Raw genomic sequence first — 15,362 nt, 5'->3', positions numbered from 1 at the left:
GAGGGATTAATATTCAAAAAATATAAGGAACTCATACCACTCAATAGAAAAATAACAGCCTGATTAAAATGTCTGATACCTGCATAGACATTTTTCCAAATGATACATACAAGTGGTCAAAAAAAAGTATATGTAAAAATTTTGAATATCACTCATCAGGAAATGCATATCAAAACCACGATGAGATCACCTCACATCTGTTAGAATGGCTATTATCAAACAAGACAAGAGATGAAAAGTGTGGTTGAACATGAGAAGAAAAGGGAGCCTGTGTGCACTAATTAGTGGGAATGTAAATTGGAATTATGGAAAACATTATGACTGTTCCTCAAAAAATTAAGACTAGAACTATCATGCAATCCAGTCATCTCGCTTTTGGGTATCTGTCCAAAGGAAATGAAATAAGTATCTCAGAGAGGTAGCTTCGCTCTCAGTTCACTGCAGTGTTACTCACGATAGCTGAGACATGGAAACAACGTAGGTATCCTTTGACAGAAAAATGGATAAAAAATATCATTTGGCCAAGAAAGAGGAAGAAATCCTGCCATTTGCAGCAATGTGGATGAAGCTGGAGGACCTAGCGCTAAGTGAAATCAGCCAGTTATAGAAAGACAAATTCTATACGACCATACTGACATGTGGAATGAAAGAAGTCATAGCCGCAGACAGTAGAACACCAAGCACAGTGACTATAATTAACAAAAGTGTTTAGAATACTTGAAGTTTCCTGAAAGAGCAGATGCTAAGTGTCCTCACTGCCCCCAACACATAGGTAACTACGTGATATGATGGATATATTAGTTCATTTGATGTGGTAATCATTTCATAATACATATGTATATCAAATCATCACATTGAACATCTAAACTTTTTTTTTTTTTTTTTTACTGGGGATCGAACTCGGATCCTAATGCTGGCAAGGCAGGTGGCAACACCACTGAGCTAAATCCCCTGGTCCCAACTATGTATTATTTTTATTTGTCAATTATAATTCAATAAAGCTGGAGGGGAGAGAGACCAGTAGGCTAGATAAACATCTTGAATTTTTATGCAAGTATCTATGTCTACTGAGAGGTAGGGAGAGGGACAGAGAGTATTTCCATCATTGTATTAGATATGTAAAGGAATCCAAGACTCTCCCCAAATTAAGAACTGATGTGACAAATTTCTTGGCTAAGGGCTCAAATTATTCTTCTGAGGACAAAAAGAGGCAAGAGAGGGAAACTAGTGGCAACTGTCATCTAGCTGGAGTAGCCTGAGTCCTACTCTGCAGTAGTGACTCCATACTGCTGTCACATGACTGGAAGGTTGGCCTCCTGCCATAGATTGGTGGCATAGGAGGTCTTCTCACACTGAGCTGTCCAGGCCTCACCTCTGCTTCACAGAGAAGCTGTGTCCTACGGTGCCATGCTAGCCTGTCTACTGAGGGGAGAATCCCAGTGGTCACTGTTCATCTTCCTGAGTTTTTCTCAGCTCTTCACATGTATTTACCAATATTCATAGAGAAGCAGAGTCAATAGGAATCCTGGCTGCTAGTTACAGATGGTTAACGCTTTCTTGCGATTTGTTGATTTGGAGAAGTAAACAAAAGAAAACTGGAAAACTTTAGATCAAGAATGAGCCCCCAAATTCTCATGAACTCAGGCAGGGCTTCTGGAAGGTGACTAGATAATGTGTGTCATAGAAGACTTGGTGTTAGAATGTGTGGCCTGGCCAGGAGAGTCACTGTGGGCGTGACTGGAAGGATATGTGTCCCTACCCAACTTCTTCTTTCTCTGCTTCCTGGCTGCTAAGACCTAAACAACTTTCTTCCATGGCAGGTCCTTCCATGGTGCTATTTATGCATTGGAGCAGGTGAGGTAGGCTGAAACCGTGAGCCAAAATAAATCTCCCTCTTTTAAGTTGCAGGAGTCAGGAATTTGTCCCAATGCCAAGGAAAGTGACTAAGACACTCACCAGCCATACTGATAACAAAGGAGGTGACATTATTTGATCTCAGGCTACAACCTAAGTACAAAGTATTTTATATCCATTCATTCAAGGTTGACAGGTACAGTTATGAAGGTTGAGCAATGCACAATAGCTAGTCTAAGTGGGTACCGCTCCTATCACAGAGTCAGTATATTTGCATATTTATTACAATATTTTCCTTGTAGATGACAGAAAAGTGTATTATAATGCAATCAGTACATTATGACAATTTTTCTTCAACAAATGGAAATAAAGCATGTTAATAAAGAAGGAACTTTTTCTGACTCACTTAAATGTGCTGCAGACATGATAGAAAGCCTTATATCTCATTTGATTCTTAGAACTCAATGATCTAAGTACAAACAATATTCTCAGTGAGAAAACTGAGGCACAGAGAGGTAGCTTGTCTAGGCATATCTGGGATTCAAACCCAAGCTTTCTGTTCCAAAGCCCACATGTGCCACTCTTAGACCTGCCTGTAAAGTCCTGTTTCTAAGCCATTATCTCTCTGTATTCACACAATGATCCCTCAGGTTTTTTAGGTGGGGATACTTGAACAAACCAAACTTTATAGATGTATAAATGAAACAACAGAGTGTCTATCCAAAATCAAATGCACATGGTTGAAAGATATGAGGTTCCTGACCTTCTATGATTTCACTGTCACCATAGAAACCATGCTTATGATTGACCAACAGAAACCTGAGCATCCAAACCTATCTACGGAGTTCCTCCAGCCCAATCTTCTGCTAAGGGCAGTATCTAACCCTCCATGGCTAGGGAAGCTCTCAGAAACTGTTCAAAGCCCATGAAGCAGAACAGAGATATTGTCTGGCCCCTATCGAACTCTGGAAGTCTTGATCCAATAGCTGGTACCATGTACACTTACATCCTTTGAGACCAGTAAAAGTGGAGAGCCAGAAACTATTAGTAAAAGGTAAAGGAATTTGATTAAAGAAGTCTTGGATGTCTGGCCAAGGTTCCTACATACAAGATGAAGTTTTTTGGTCTTTGAAATCATGGCCCTGTTCCCGGTTTTCAAATAAGTGATGGTTGATTGAGGCCTGGGGTGGGGAGGGGAGGCATGGTATTTAATGCATGTATTGAGCACTAAGAGAGAGAAAAATTCAAATAACAGCAAAATTGTATCATTTATTCATTCCATTTACAACCTTCTACTAGATGTCTACTGAGTGTGAAGTAAGCCCTTTTCTAATAATTAAATATCGTATGATGGTTGGTAAGAGTACAGAGGTCAGTAAAACAACAGAATAAGTTCTTTTTGGAGGGCCTGTTCACCCTAGCAGTGGTTATTCTGTAATGGTTTCCTTTGATATTGTGAGTTCTTTCTTTTAGTCTGGTGTTTTCTGTTTGATTGTTGTGGATTTGGGGCCCCCTTCCTTCCCTTCCTTCCTTTCCTTCTGACGGGGTCTTGTTACATCCAGACTGGTCCTCAGTTCACCAAGTTGCCCAGGCTAGCCATGAACTTGTGTTTTTCACACTTCAGCCTCCCAAGTACTGGGATAACAGGATTGTGCCATTTGGCCCGGCTCCATCGTGAGCTCTTTAAATACCTTGGTCATATCATTACTAGACACACAGCCAAGCCATTCTTCATGAAATACTTTGCCTTTCTGGTTCATGTGCCTTCTCTCACTCAGCCTCAGCTCCTTCCATGTAGCTGTAAGCCCTTTTACTTGTGATAATCACAACTATTTTCAAATTCAAGTCCACTGACTCTGGTGACTTCTTTATTATTGCAGCCCAAGCAACTTCTGTCATCTCATGACACATTGCATGGCTCCATCCATGTGACACTTAAAGTAGAAAACCTTCAGTGATGTAGATGTGTAAAAAGATACCCAAAAAATACTGTACTACTCTTCTAGGATTTGGGGCATAATTTTCCTCCAGAATATTCCATAAAGTATAATTAAGGCATTTAAGTATCATTACATTCTTAAATATTCTTTAAATCCAGAACTAAAGTCATTTAAAATTCAGTTGGCTTTTTTGCAAGGTTACTTTAAAGGAAAGAATTAAGTGTTAGGACTTCACATGAGATCTTGCCTAGAAAAGACTGGGTAAAGGCAAAAATGCAATAGGTGGTTGGCTGGGCTCATTTGCTAGTTTGAGGCATGCATTAAATCTATGCTTCAGAAAATTACAAATGGTTCACATTATGCACTTTACAAGGTGCTCTGGAATGTTCCAAACCCTATATTGTTAAATATGTGCATCCGAATTGTGCCACATAACTTAATTTATCTGTCTCTGTCACTTTTGCCTATAGACCACATTAGCTCTGTGCTGATGTGGACATCGGAAAAAGCAGGACATTCACCCCAGGCATAAAGTATGCACAAACTGATGGCCAGGAAAAGAAATGTTGGTTGGTCCATCCAGAATTTCACCAGGAACCTTAAAGAGTCTATGGGATGACAAGGCTTCCTTTACATGCCTTTGATTATAAACTGTGTATTGCTCTCACAGGATGACTGTTCTGGGACATTTTCTGATCCTAACATGCCGCCTGAAATGCTAGTCTCTAGGGTTGGAAGAGGGTCTATTCATCATCATCTTCTGTCTTCTATTGAAACTTCCATTTGGAAAGGGGAATAAGTAGATAAACTGGAAATATTTTGCAGTCAAATGCTCCACCACTAAGCTACAACCCCAATCCAAAAATATTTTGTTTTTCTCTTGACCAAAATTTTTAAAATGGCTAGTGACAAATGTTCTACCCAATTCCTGACAGGCCTAAAATCCAAACCATATTAACAAGGAAAAAAAAAAACTCAAACAAAAATGCTGTTCACAGAGGCAGACTAAGCATACAGTATTGCTTCCTATTTCCCTCAAGTCCTCTGTTGTTGGTCCAGGCTTTATAGCCAGAAAGACTCAACCAAAGGAATTCTACCATCTATCACTATTGGGATGGGAAGGGTGAGGGTCTCCCCTAAAGGGAAATTCATGAAGTCAAGAAAGATTCGAAATGAACTTCACTCCCTAGAGTGCAAGGATCATTTAGGAGTAAGGTGAGGCAGGCACATCTTGAGAGTTTCATTTACTTGAACGTTTATCCTCAGGTCCTTCTACAAAACAGATGTGTAGAGGCCCATTCTGCTGCAAATACTGTAATCTTTGTCTTCCGTAGAGCAGGTTGATGTGGCAAGGAAAGTGTGGGTTTTGGAATCAGACAGTTTGGAGATGAACTCCATGTGTTCTTGACTAGCAATAAGACTTTGGAAAAGGTGCTATTTTCCTGATCCTCTGTTTTCTCATTGGCAAGATGAAGAGAGTAGTAACCTGTGCCTCAGCAGGTTGCCAGGGAAAGAAAATGACATACTGTATCTAAATGTGCCTGGTGGATGGCTCACCCTAAAAGCCAATAAAGAAATTCCAATTTTTTAGAGTCAGGAGCCAGCACACAAGTTTTGAGGAGTCAACCAACACGTGGGAGCCTGATGCTAAGGCGATGAGTCCAGCCCACTCTCAGCACCACCCGACATCTGTTTTTTGTCCCTGAAGTCAAGACTCCCTTTCACTGTGGTTGTCTCAGGCTGGGCACAGTCTGAACAGGGAGGTGCATCAGTTCTGTATGAGGTTGGAAGGAACAGATGATTCTGTCCATTTTTACTTTCATCCGCACTTCCACTCTTTAAGAAAGACCTTACATCTAAGGGAGGCATAAAACCCTCCAAGGGTGCAGAAAGTGGTCCGTGTTTCTCAATCGCTTATTGTAGTCCCTGCTGTTGTTTTTCCTTGTTACTGTCGCTAGGAATACATTACCAGAATGGTAAATGGCAGTCTTAAGAGGATCACTCATGTGATGAAATATGCTGTGTAGGAAAAATTCTCCTAAGTTGAAGTCATTTAGACACAGCTGCAACTGCTGCTTGGCTGAAATACATCTGCACCACTGTGCTGAGATTCATCTTGCAGTGTCCGCAGAAGAAATGTAACGGGGCAGGCCTCTCTCTGTACTTGAGACCTGCTCAGAGCCCTAAGCCAGATTTTCTTTATTGTTTAGTAAGCTCTTTTAATGAAATGTACTACTCTTATTATTGAAGACTCAAAATAAGATCTAAATCACAAACCAATAAAAGAAAATTATTGGGCTGGGTATCTAAAGTTACTACCTAGAGGCTACTCCAGTGTGGTATTTATAAATCTCTAAACAGTTAAGTATAATTGTCTTTCTGGTTTTTGGGACGGAGGCCAACAGCAGTTTCAGTTACAACGGAAGAAAAATATTTTAGCGCTGAGCTTCGTTCATTCAGTGGGTATAAAGAGGAATGGCTTCTCCCCCACCACCATTTCAGAATTGAGAGAGAATACTGTGGTAATAAAATGTTATATGGGAGCAGCTGAAAAAATGCTTCTCTGATTTCAGGGAGAGAGGAGTGTGTCAGGATATGTGTATAGGTGTGTTTCAAAGAAAGGGGCAGTTTGGAGGTGAGAGAAGCCAGGCCTGGAGAGGGGGAAGAAGGACAGCAGGTGCTGAAGGGTGGCATGGGACTTGAAGAAGGGGTGGTCTGTCACTAATGGAAAAGCCAGATGTGCAGCTGCTCACCCAACACCAGTCAGTCTGCACCTTTAGACACAAAGTCAGCGCCAGTCAGGAAGGATGTGAACTCTTCCATTGAAAGACCCATGACCCCAGTCCCGCTAACTATCAGGGTTTCCCTCTGGAGTAAGAATGTGGATCACATAAAATGCAGGTCCCTATGCAATAAAAAGAAAAGAAAATGGAGACCCTTACTTATAAAGGATCAAGATACCCTCCCATCCCAATCTCCCTCCCTTCACAAGGATTAAGTCAGTGACATGTGCTGATAAGACTCTCACTAGACTTTTAGGCAGCCCATTCTACTCTGGAAATGTCTTCTTTACGACTGAATAAAGTCTGGCTGTCTTTAATCAATAGCCATTGGTCCTGGCTTTTGTCCAGTGGAACAGAAGATTAAAAATAGACCTTTAAACCTGATCTCAACCTCTTGGCCAGTGACATGTTGTCCAACAATTACCCCCATTAAGCACTGCCATCTTCTCAACATACTTTTGGTTTTCCATTTTCCATTTCACATCTCCATAGATTTGGACATACTCCTTCACATACCAAATCACAGCTCAAAAATAAATTACCCTTTCATCCTCCAGGTTATCCACCTAGGTTTATGCACAAGTCGCTAGCAGTCACTTGAAAATGAACACTCAGAGGTCCTCCTTGCATTCCGTCCTGTGGGCTTTGCCCCAGTGTTCTGGTTTAGGAAGGTCTGTGAGAGCCCTGATTTTTGCCATCTAGTACTTTAGAGATTCTAATCTATATTGTGTTACTCACACATAAAATAGAAGTCGTAGTTTCTTCTTTGGAATAACAAAAGATACCTCAGACTTTAGGATGAGGAGGGTGGACACTGCTCCCCAATTATTGCTAGCTCCCCAAGGATTGCTGCCACACTGCCAAGGAAAATGTCATTCCCTACTGGAGGCTTTTAACCTGTGTTGAAATGCAGACATTTCAACAGCTCACATGTGGGCTTTCATTTAGTGTTACTCTGGTGTCAGGGAACAGAGGGCTGGAAAAACCAGTGCGTGTGTGTGTGTGTGTGTGTGTGTGTGTAAGATGCTATATTTTTTAACTTGGTGGCTGTAAAGAAGTGTATAATATAATAAAAGAAATATAAGAAGCAAGAGAAACCAAGCAGTAGACATATGTCCTGGGATTGATATATCTCCATCTCTGAAATGTTAGGGACCTAGCTCAGTTGGTGGGTCTCGGACTCCAGCAGATCCTTCTGCTGTCTCTTCCTAAGATCGTCCCCCAGGTTACTTTCTACTCTCTGTCCTCACTTCTTCTCTTGATGCTCTCCTTCCACCCTACAATGCAACACTGAACCGTATCTCTGGCTGTGACCTTCTGCTGGGTGAAGGGTTTCCTTTCTACCCATCTGCTTTTATGCACCTGGATTTTCCACCACATCCCTGTGAAAATGAGCTGCACCTAAAATCTAAGCTTACCTATCCCTCCTGTAAGCCTCTTCCTGCCTCCTGTGACCTGGAAGGAAACTCACATCCTTGTATCCAGTGTATCCAGCTATGATCTCTCGCTCTCTTTGTCCAGTTCAAGGTCCCTGGCTTCCTTCTAAAACCACAGTTCCTAACTGAAGTCTCTGTATCCTCTTCTTTTCTATTCCAAACATCACTTCACAGGGCTGCTGGATCAACCTCTCCAGAGCACAGGATCAAATCCCACCACTCTCTTGCTCTAAAACCCTCTGTAGTTCTCTAGTGGCTACTGAATTAGCTACAGCTTCATAACTCACAAGTTCATAAAAAATTATTTATAGCTTCCTGCCTCAAAAAACAAAAGAGAAAATTCTTAAAGCTAACCCACAGTTTAGCCTTACCTGTCCCTGCTTTTATGTATGCCCTATATTCCAGATAAACTATACCCTTTATCTCCACTTACAGTAATCATATGCATTTTTTTTCAAAGTGACTCTTACATCCACTCTCCTCTCTCTGCCCCTAAAGATAGCCCCCTTATATTGCAATTCTCTAAAGAAATAAACCAGTACTCTGAAACAGAGTTACACTCTTGCATGGAAGCCTGCCAGGACTGGGAATATATTTTATGCTCCCTTGTCTACCCACCTATGTCCACCATGCAAAAAAATGGGCACAGGAAAGGTGTTTAATAAATGTTTGTACATTTAATTGGCACAGATGGGGGGCATGCATCCCATGAATGCACAGCATAGGACAGGAAAGGGAACTGCAGAAGAACCTTAGCACCAACATGAGCTCCATTTGAAGGAGATCCAGCCTTCTTCACAGTAGGGGTTGGGGTGAGCAATGTTGCTGGTGAATAGCAGCATAGTTGTGGATCTTGGCTCTGGTGCCTCTCAAAATCTGTGGTCAGGAAGAAGTCCTATGTGCTGACAACTAATATCTTGTACTTATCCCCTTGAGATATGAGAAGGAACAAGACTGACAAATACAAGCAGCAACAAAGCCTATTGCTGCTGTTTCCATTCCATGCTTCATGCTGTTTTCCTCTTCACTTACTGCTGTTTAAGACTAGAGAAAGTGACGAGGACCCTAAACAATGTAGAAGCGGGATGCAGATCATCAAGCAGAGCTAACAGAATTGGTCTAAGAACACAAAATGGATGAATGGCTAGAATCCGGTTTCTGAGTTTGAAAAAGCCAGGTTAAAACCACAACTTCACTTCTCTGAGCCTCAGTTGCCTCATCTTTATAATCAAAATAGTAACCTCCTGCTCACCCACACCTCTCTGGACCACCAAAGGTGGCTGTAGGTAAGATCACCCAGAAGCATCCAAAGCTCCTGATTTCCACATGTACTCAAATTAACTGTCACCACAGCTGATGTGCAAGCCAGGCATCAGTGATACATACATATATATATTTGGGTTTAAATCCAGAGCCTTTACACTGACCATGACCCTTACTCTTTTTTATTTTTAATTTGGAGACAGTGTTTTGCATTTTACATTAAGGTACGTATCTATGTGAAGTAAATTTTTGTGTAAGTTGATATTTATATTTACTCCTATTTGTATTCCTGCATACATATTTAAACCCAGAAAGGAGGCAATATATTTGCTCATTGTTTCAGGACCATCTGTTGGAAATATAAGCTTTCACTGAACTGTCTTTCTATTTTTGCCAAAAATCAGTTGTATTACTGTGACATAGTAGACTCTTGACTTACGAACTCAATTCATTCAAGAGGGCAGGTTGTAACTCAAGTTGGTCACCAGAAGGCTCAGGTCCCTCCATACAGCCTTCAAAGTCTCTCTCCTATATATGGGCAGACCTCAGGTTCCTTAGAGAGACACTGGCCCAGGGCTTCTCAATTAATCCCACACAGGAAAGGATGCAGTAATGTTCCTTCTAGAACTCTTTAAGGGTTAAATCTGTATCTGAGACCATCTGGAAGCACAAGCAGCCAGCATTCAGGTCATAACTCAAGACTTTGGTTATAAGTTAAAAGTGAAATTGTGGTCATAAGCCAAGTTTTTCGTATGTCAGGCCAGTTGTAACTAACTCAAGGGCCCACCGCATATGGTGGTGGTGACTGGTGATGTTGGCACTGGTGACGTTCAGATGAGCCATGCTCTGTACCTAGGGTCTACATAGAAAACTGTTTCAGTGTAATACCAAGGAGGAACTCTCAGACTCCACAGGGAATATTTCTGTCTTTAATCTTGTCACATATGCCTCTTTCTGATCATATTTCCCACCATTTGGCTTCTCCAATACCTTAATCCATCCATACCCCTGATCTTATGGGGACTTTCCTTTCTTTTCTTTTCCTTTTTATTTTTTATTTTTTTGTCTTTGTTTTGCCCCCTACATCTATAAGCCACATTTACTGTTTTGACTTTTCTTTTTTTTTTTTTTTTACTGGGGATCGAACTCAGGTCCTTGTGCTTGCGAGGCAGGCCTCCGAACCGCTGAGCTAAATCCCTGGCTGACTTTTCCACTTGCCCATTTAGATCCACTGGCCGCCATATTTTAACACAAATGGCCTCAATTTACAATGGCTCAACTTATAATTTTCGACTTTATGATGCAGCAGAGTAGTACACAATTTAACACAAATGGCCTCAATTTACAATGGTTCAACTTATAATTTTCGACTTTATGATGCAGCAGAGTAGTACACGTTCAGTGGGGATGGTACTTTGAATTTGGAATTTGTCTGTTTTCCTGGACAATGTGCAGTACAATACTCTCAATGTTGGGCAGTAGCAGTGAGCCACACAGTCATGAGGAAACAACCAGCACTCTGCAGCGCACTGTGCAGCGAAGCTGTGATGTTCAGTAGGTGAAGTGCAGGGAGTGCATTTTTTACTTACATTATCAATTTATGGTGGGGTTGTGGTTATTGGCATATAACCCCATTGCAAGTTGTACAAGTTGTCTGCAGTCTCAAAACAGCAGCATAGATACTTTTGCCCTTAAGAATCCCATTCAAAGCTAACTTCTACTCCTGTTCTCCCTGTTAAGTGTTGCAAGCAAAACTGGAAGCCCATGTTGACCAGATCCATGGCCCCAGCTTTGGCTGATGTTCAGGAATCCAAAGGGACCAAGACCAAATTTACCTTCTTTCTTAAACCTGCTTTCTCTTCTGGGCCCTCTGCTTCCGTATCCACCCAGTAGCCAAACCTCAAAAGTCATTCTCAACTTCTTATCCCCAGTAATGCATACTTCCTTCTTACTCACCTGGCCTTCAATAATTATCTCTTCTGTACAACAAATTCATCTTGATGTCGGTTCTGCCTTCCCTCCTGATATCACTGAGGCTATATGATCACCTCCATCCCACCCCAATTTATTATGCAGCTCCTGCTTCTATCTTTGGCTACCTTTACCCATGCTCGTATTTTTCTCTTTTGTCTTTTTCAAAGATTGATTTAATCACCTTCTTCCCATAAATATTTGATGAATCCTCAAAAATCCAAACCACTAGCAAGGCATCAAGTGTATGGTCTAAGCCTGATTTGCCCAATGTGGGAGATGCTGACCACCTGTAATTATTTAATATTAACTTTTTAAAAAATAATCAAATAAAAGGAAAACTTCAGTTCCTGAGTCATGTTAGCTAGATCTCAAGTGCTGAACAGTCACATGCATTCAACTCATCCACAGCTGTTACCTATTCTTGGAAACCTTCTGCGGGCTTAGAAATGCATAAAATGAGGACCCTCTGGGCTCAATTTCTAGCCTGGTCTTTGTCTCACTACACTGTCATTGTTTACAGAGATATTGCCTCCACTCCTTCAGACCCTCTAGAATAGTAAGAGTTTGAATCCAAGCCATCTTTGTCTCCTGAACCTTTACAGCAGCTGATGCATGGGTGGGACACTCATTTATTCCCCTTTCTTTCCCTTAAGAGTTACCCTTATTGGGAAATGAGCACAGAAACTATAATATGTTCATTTCCTTTTTTTTTTTTTTTGGTACTGGGGATAAAACTTGGGACCTTGAGCTTGCAAGGCAGGCGGCAGAACCACTGAGCTAAATCCCCAGCCCTCATTTCCCATTTTGATAGAAAAGAAGAATGAAAATCTCCATCACATGCTCCCTCTTTTTAGGCACTGACTCCTAAGGTTCTCTGAGAATAGAACCTTCCTTTGCTCACCTACCCTCGAAGATCAGACTCAGTTCTTATCTTTTAGAACCACAGGGAAACAATCTGGCAAGAGCCACTGTTCTACCAACTGATTTAAATTGAAATGTTTTCCCCAGATAAAATGCGTGCTAAATAATACACTGCTCTCCAGCCAAAGGGAAGTGACAGGCACTCTGTAAATAAAGGCACTTAGTTGCTGGTAAAGAGCTGTAAAGTGGTTCTGAGCTGATGTTTGCTGACCAGCAAGAAGCGACTTCACCGGCTTTATATAATTGTCACTGCAGTTTTGCCTGCTCTATATTAAAACTGCATCTCATAGACCCAAATGTCACATCTGATACACCATCCAGCATGGGCAATGCCACCTTTTTCTTTAATTGTTTTTGACAACCAGCCATCACATCTCCTATCGTTTCAGAGTGTGCCTGCGCCAGACTCCCTAGGCTGGGTCAGTTCTGACATGGTGTGGGCTAGAAAAGTGACACCAAAAGGGAATGTGAAAAGGGAAGAAAGGTGCAGAGAAGAGGCCCAATAACACACAGTGGCAAGCGCCTAGACACAAATCCCAGTGGGGGCTCCACATCTCAATGTGGAGACACATGTTCCATGTTCCATTGTATCACTTTAGATAAACTTTCAATAAGGCTGTAGGAATATTCTGGCCCCAGAGCACATCTGTCCTAAGTCAACACTTCTGTTCGTCTGGGATCTGGAGAGATGATAACATATCTTTAGGACAAAGCTGAGGTTGGGGTTTTCATAAAGAACACGAGACTGTATAATGAAATTTGGGGTGATGGTGGTAAGAAAACTATGCGGTTATCACTCATGGGGATTTCAATTTGTTTCCCTAGAAGAGTAACATGAAGTCCATTTTGTTCCCTGTAATTCTAATCCTTCTGGAGCTTGGTCATGCCTAATGCTCAGAGGGAGAAGAAAGTGTCTGAGGCGAGCGGGATTCCTAGTTGTTCAAACAAGTGTCAGAGAGGAAGAGTGGCTGAGAGACTCAGCTCCCCACCTGGCTCATGGGCTGGGAGGTACCCAAGGGGCTGGGTGCAGGGCCATGGCCAAAAGACTGGGGCGGAAGCCACTTCTCTGTGTTGACAACACTGGACCACTGTCTGTGCAAGGTCAGAGTGTCAGCGCATGTTGTCCATAACCAAGGGTGGGAGAGAAGCAAACGGGGTAAGAAAATAAGGGGAAATATGGGCTTGGTGGCTGACAGCTTCCACATTCTGTCCACAAAAAGAGAACAGAGCGCTGGCTCCTGGGAAGAACAAGTTCCACTCTACACTTGAGCAGGAGGCCAGGAGAGTGGCTACTGGATATAGAAACCTAGTCCCTGCCTTCTTTAGTGAGTGTATATCTTAGACTATTTAGGTCACCGAAACAAATAGCATAACCTGGGCAGCTTATAGACAACAGCTATTTACTTCTCATGGTTGGGGAAGCTGGTGAGTCCAAGATCAAGGAATCAGCAGATCTACTGTCTGGTGAGGGGCTGTTTTCTGGTTCATAAACAGTGCCTTCCCATGGTAAATGTGTGCAGAGCCTCTCGTGGTCCTATTTTATAGGGCATTAATCCCATTCACATGGACACCATCCCAACCACCTCCCAAAGGCCCCGCCTCCTAACCTTTCATGGGTTAGGATTTCAACATTAAAATTTTTGAGGGGACACAGACATTGAGACATAGCAGTGTGCACACATGTACATATAAGAGGGTCTTTTTTCTGTTCTTTAAAGGAAAAAAATCAACTCCCAGTCTCCTTCTTGCCTATCTTCTGCCAAACCTATTTTTTTGTATTCCTGTGATTAAAAAGCATAAGCAGTTTTTGAACCTTAGGGAGGGGAAAGTATTAGTATCAATTTGGCCACTACATAGTATCCGAGAGGAGAGGTAAGTTTACAAAAGCCTGGACTAAATCGCACACTGAGGTTCTCATCTACAGACCTTGAAAATCATGAGGATTAAACTGAGAGGACCAGGAGCACAGGGAAAAGAAAGGGCTTTCCTGCCTCCTTTACCTCTACCCAGGAGGTGTGCTGCTGCTTCTGCTTCTTTCCCTCCCCTTTGATGGCTCTTCTAAGGTACAGAAGGCACATCCAATCAGGTCAGCCAATGTGTTCACTGCCCTGGCTTTGTTAGCGTGAAGACTTATGGTGCTGTAGAGCAGCACATCCAAGCCACCTGGTTATCTTGTTGGAACACAGATTCTGACAGGTATGTGAGGGCTGGGCTAAGACATTATGCATCTCCAGCCAACTCCCCCAGGTAACTAAGGTGAAGGCAGGGAGGGTGCATTGGTGAACAGGACTTAAAGTCAGGGAAGGAGTGCCAGCCCGCCTTCTTCACTTCCTGTCTTCCCACATCATCTTTTATCCACGCTGCTGGAGCAGCTTCTCCCTCCTCTCTGTGCTGCTCCTAAGAGCTCAGGGCTTTTCTTAGAGCCTTGACACATTGTTTCCAGACAGGGTTATGTGGGAAGAATGTAGGTCCCTCTAGTTCATGTCTGAGGAAAATCACAGGTTGACACAACCATCAAATGGCCTGAGGAAGCCAAAGACAAGGAAGCCACAGTAAGTATCTCACAAGCAACACCAAAGAGCAAGGTTCTTCCGAGCTTGAACAGAAGCTATATAGATCTCAAGACCCTCAGAGAAGTTCCCATCCTCTTTCCTTGTCCCCAGTAACAGTGCCATTGGCTCTCAGGAGTCAACCCCCGCTGAGAGTGGCCTGAGACCTCAAGTTTACTCACAGCCTGGCAGGAGCTGCCCCTAGAGTCATGGCCTCTCTTTCTCCGTTCTTCAGAACTCACCCCTACCCTTCTCCCACTGATGGGCTCTGCCCAGACCTCCTGAAAGGAAGCGAGTCCACAGAGGGGCGCTTTCCAGGAATCATTGCTCGTGGCTTTGCCGCAATGCTGGGACAACACTGGAAGGAGGTGGCAAAGCCCAGTTAACAAAAGATCGTGGCGTTGAAGAAAGGATAATGGCGTGCACAGGTCTAGGCTGCGTGGCAGGGATTGAGCTGATCTTCCTGAAAGCCCTGCATGGAGAGCTTTTCCTGGCTGTCAGGCTGTGCTTCCTATCTTATCAGCTATGGTTTTCATGAGCTGTGCTCCCTCAACTCCCCATCTTGGAACAATAGGCTTCAGCTGCCATCAGCCAACCAGTGCCACCTGCCCAGCAGTCACATATGACAACCATCCTGTACTT

The 15,362-nt window shown here is 42.6% G+C and overlaps 1 protein-coding gene across 37 annotated transcripts in view; it reads right to left on the bottom strand.

Annotated features, from left to right (window-relative positions):
• The window catches only part of Kcnma1 (potassium calcium-activated channel subfamily M alpha 1), a 709,412-nt gene that overhangs the window by 52,167 nt on the left and 641,883 nt on the right, over window positions 1-15,362 (bottom strand). The gene's annotated exons all lie outside the window — the stretch shown is intronic.

This window comes from Fukomys damarensis, unplaced genomic scaffold (genome assembly GCF_012274545.1).
Source record: "Fukomys damarensis isolate Sample0158 unplaced genomic scaffold, DMR_v1.0_HiC HiC_scaffold_20, whole genome shotgun sequence".
Lineage (NCBI taxonomy): Eukaryota > Metazoa > Chordata > Mammalia > Rodentia > Bathyergidae > Fukomys > Fukomys damarensis.
This window is presented reverse-complemented; position numbering and strand designations above follow the sequence as displayed.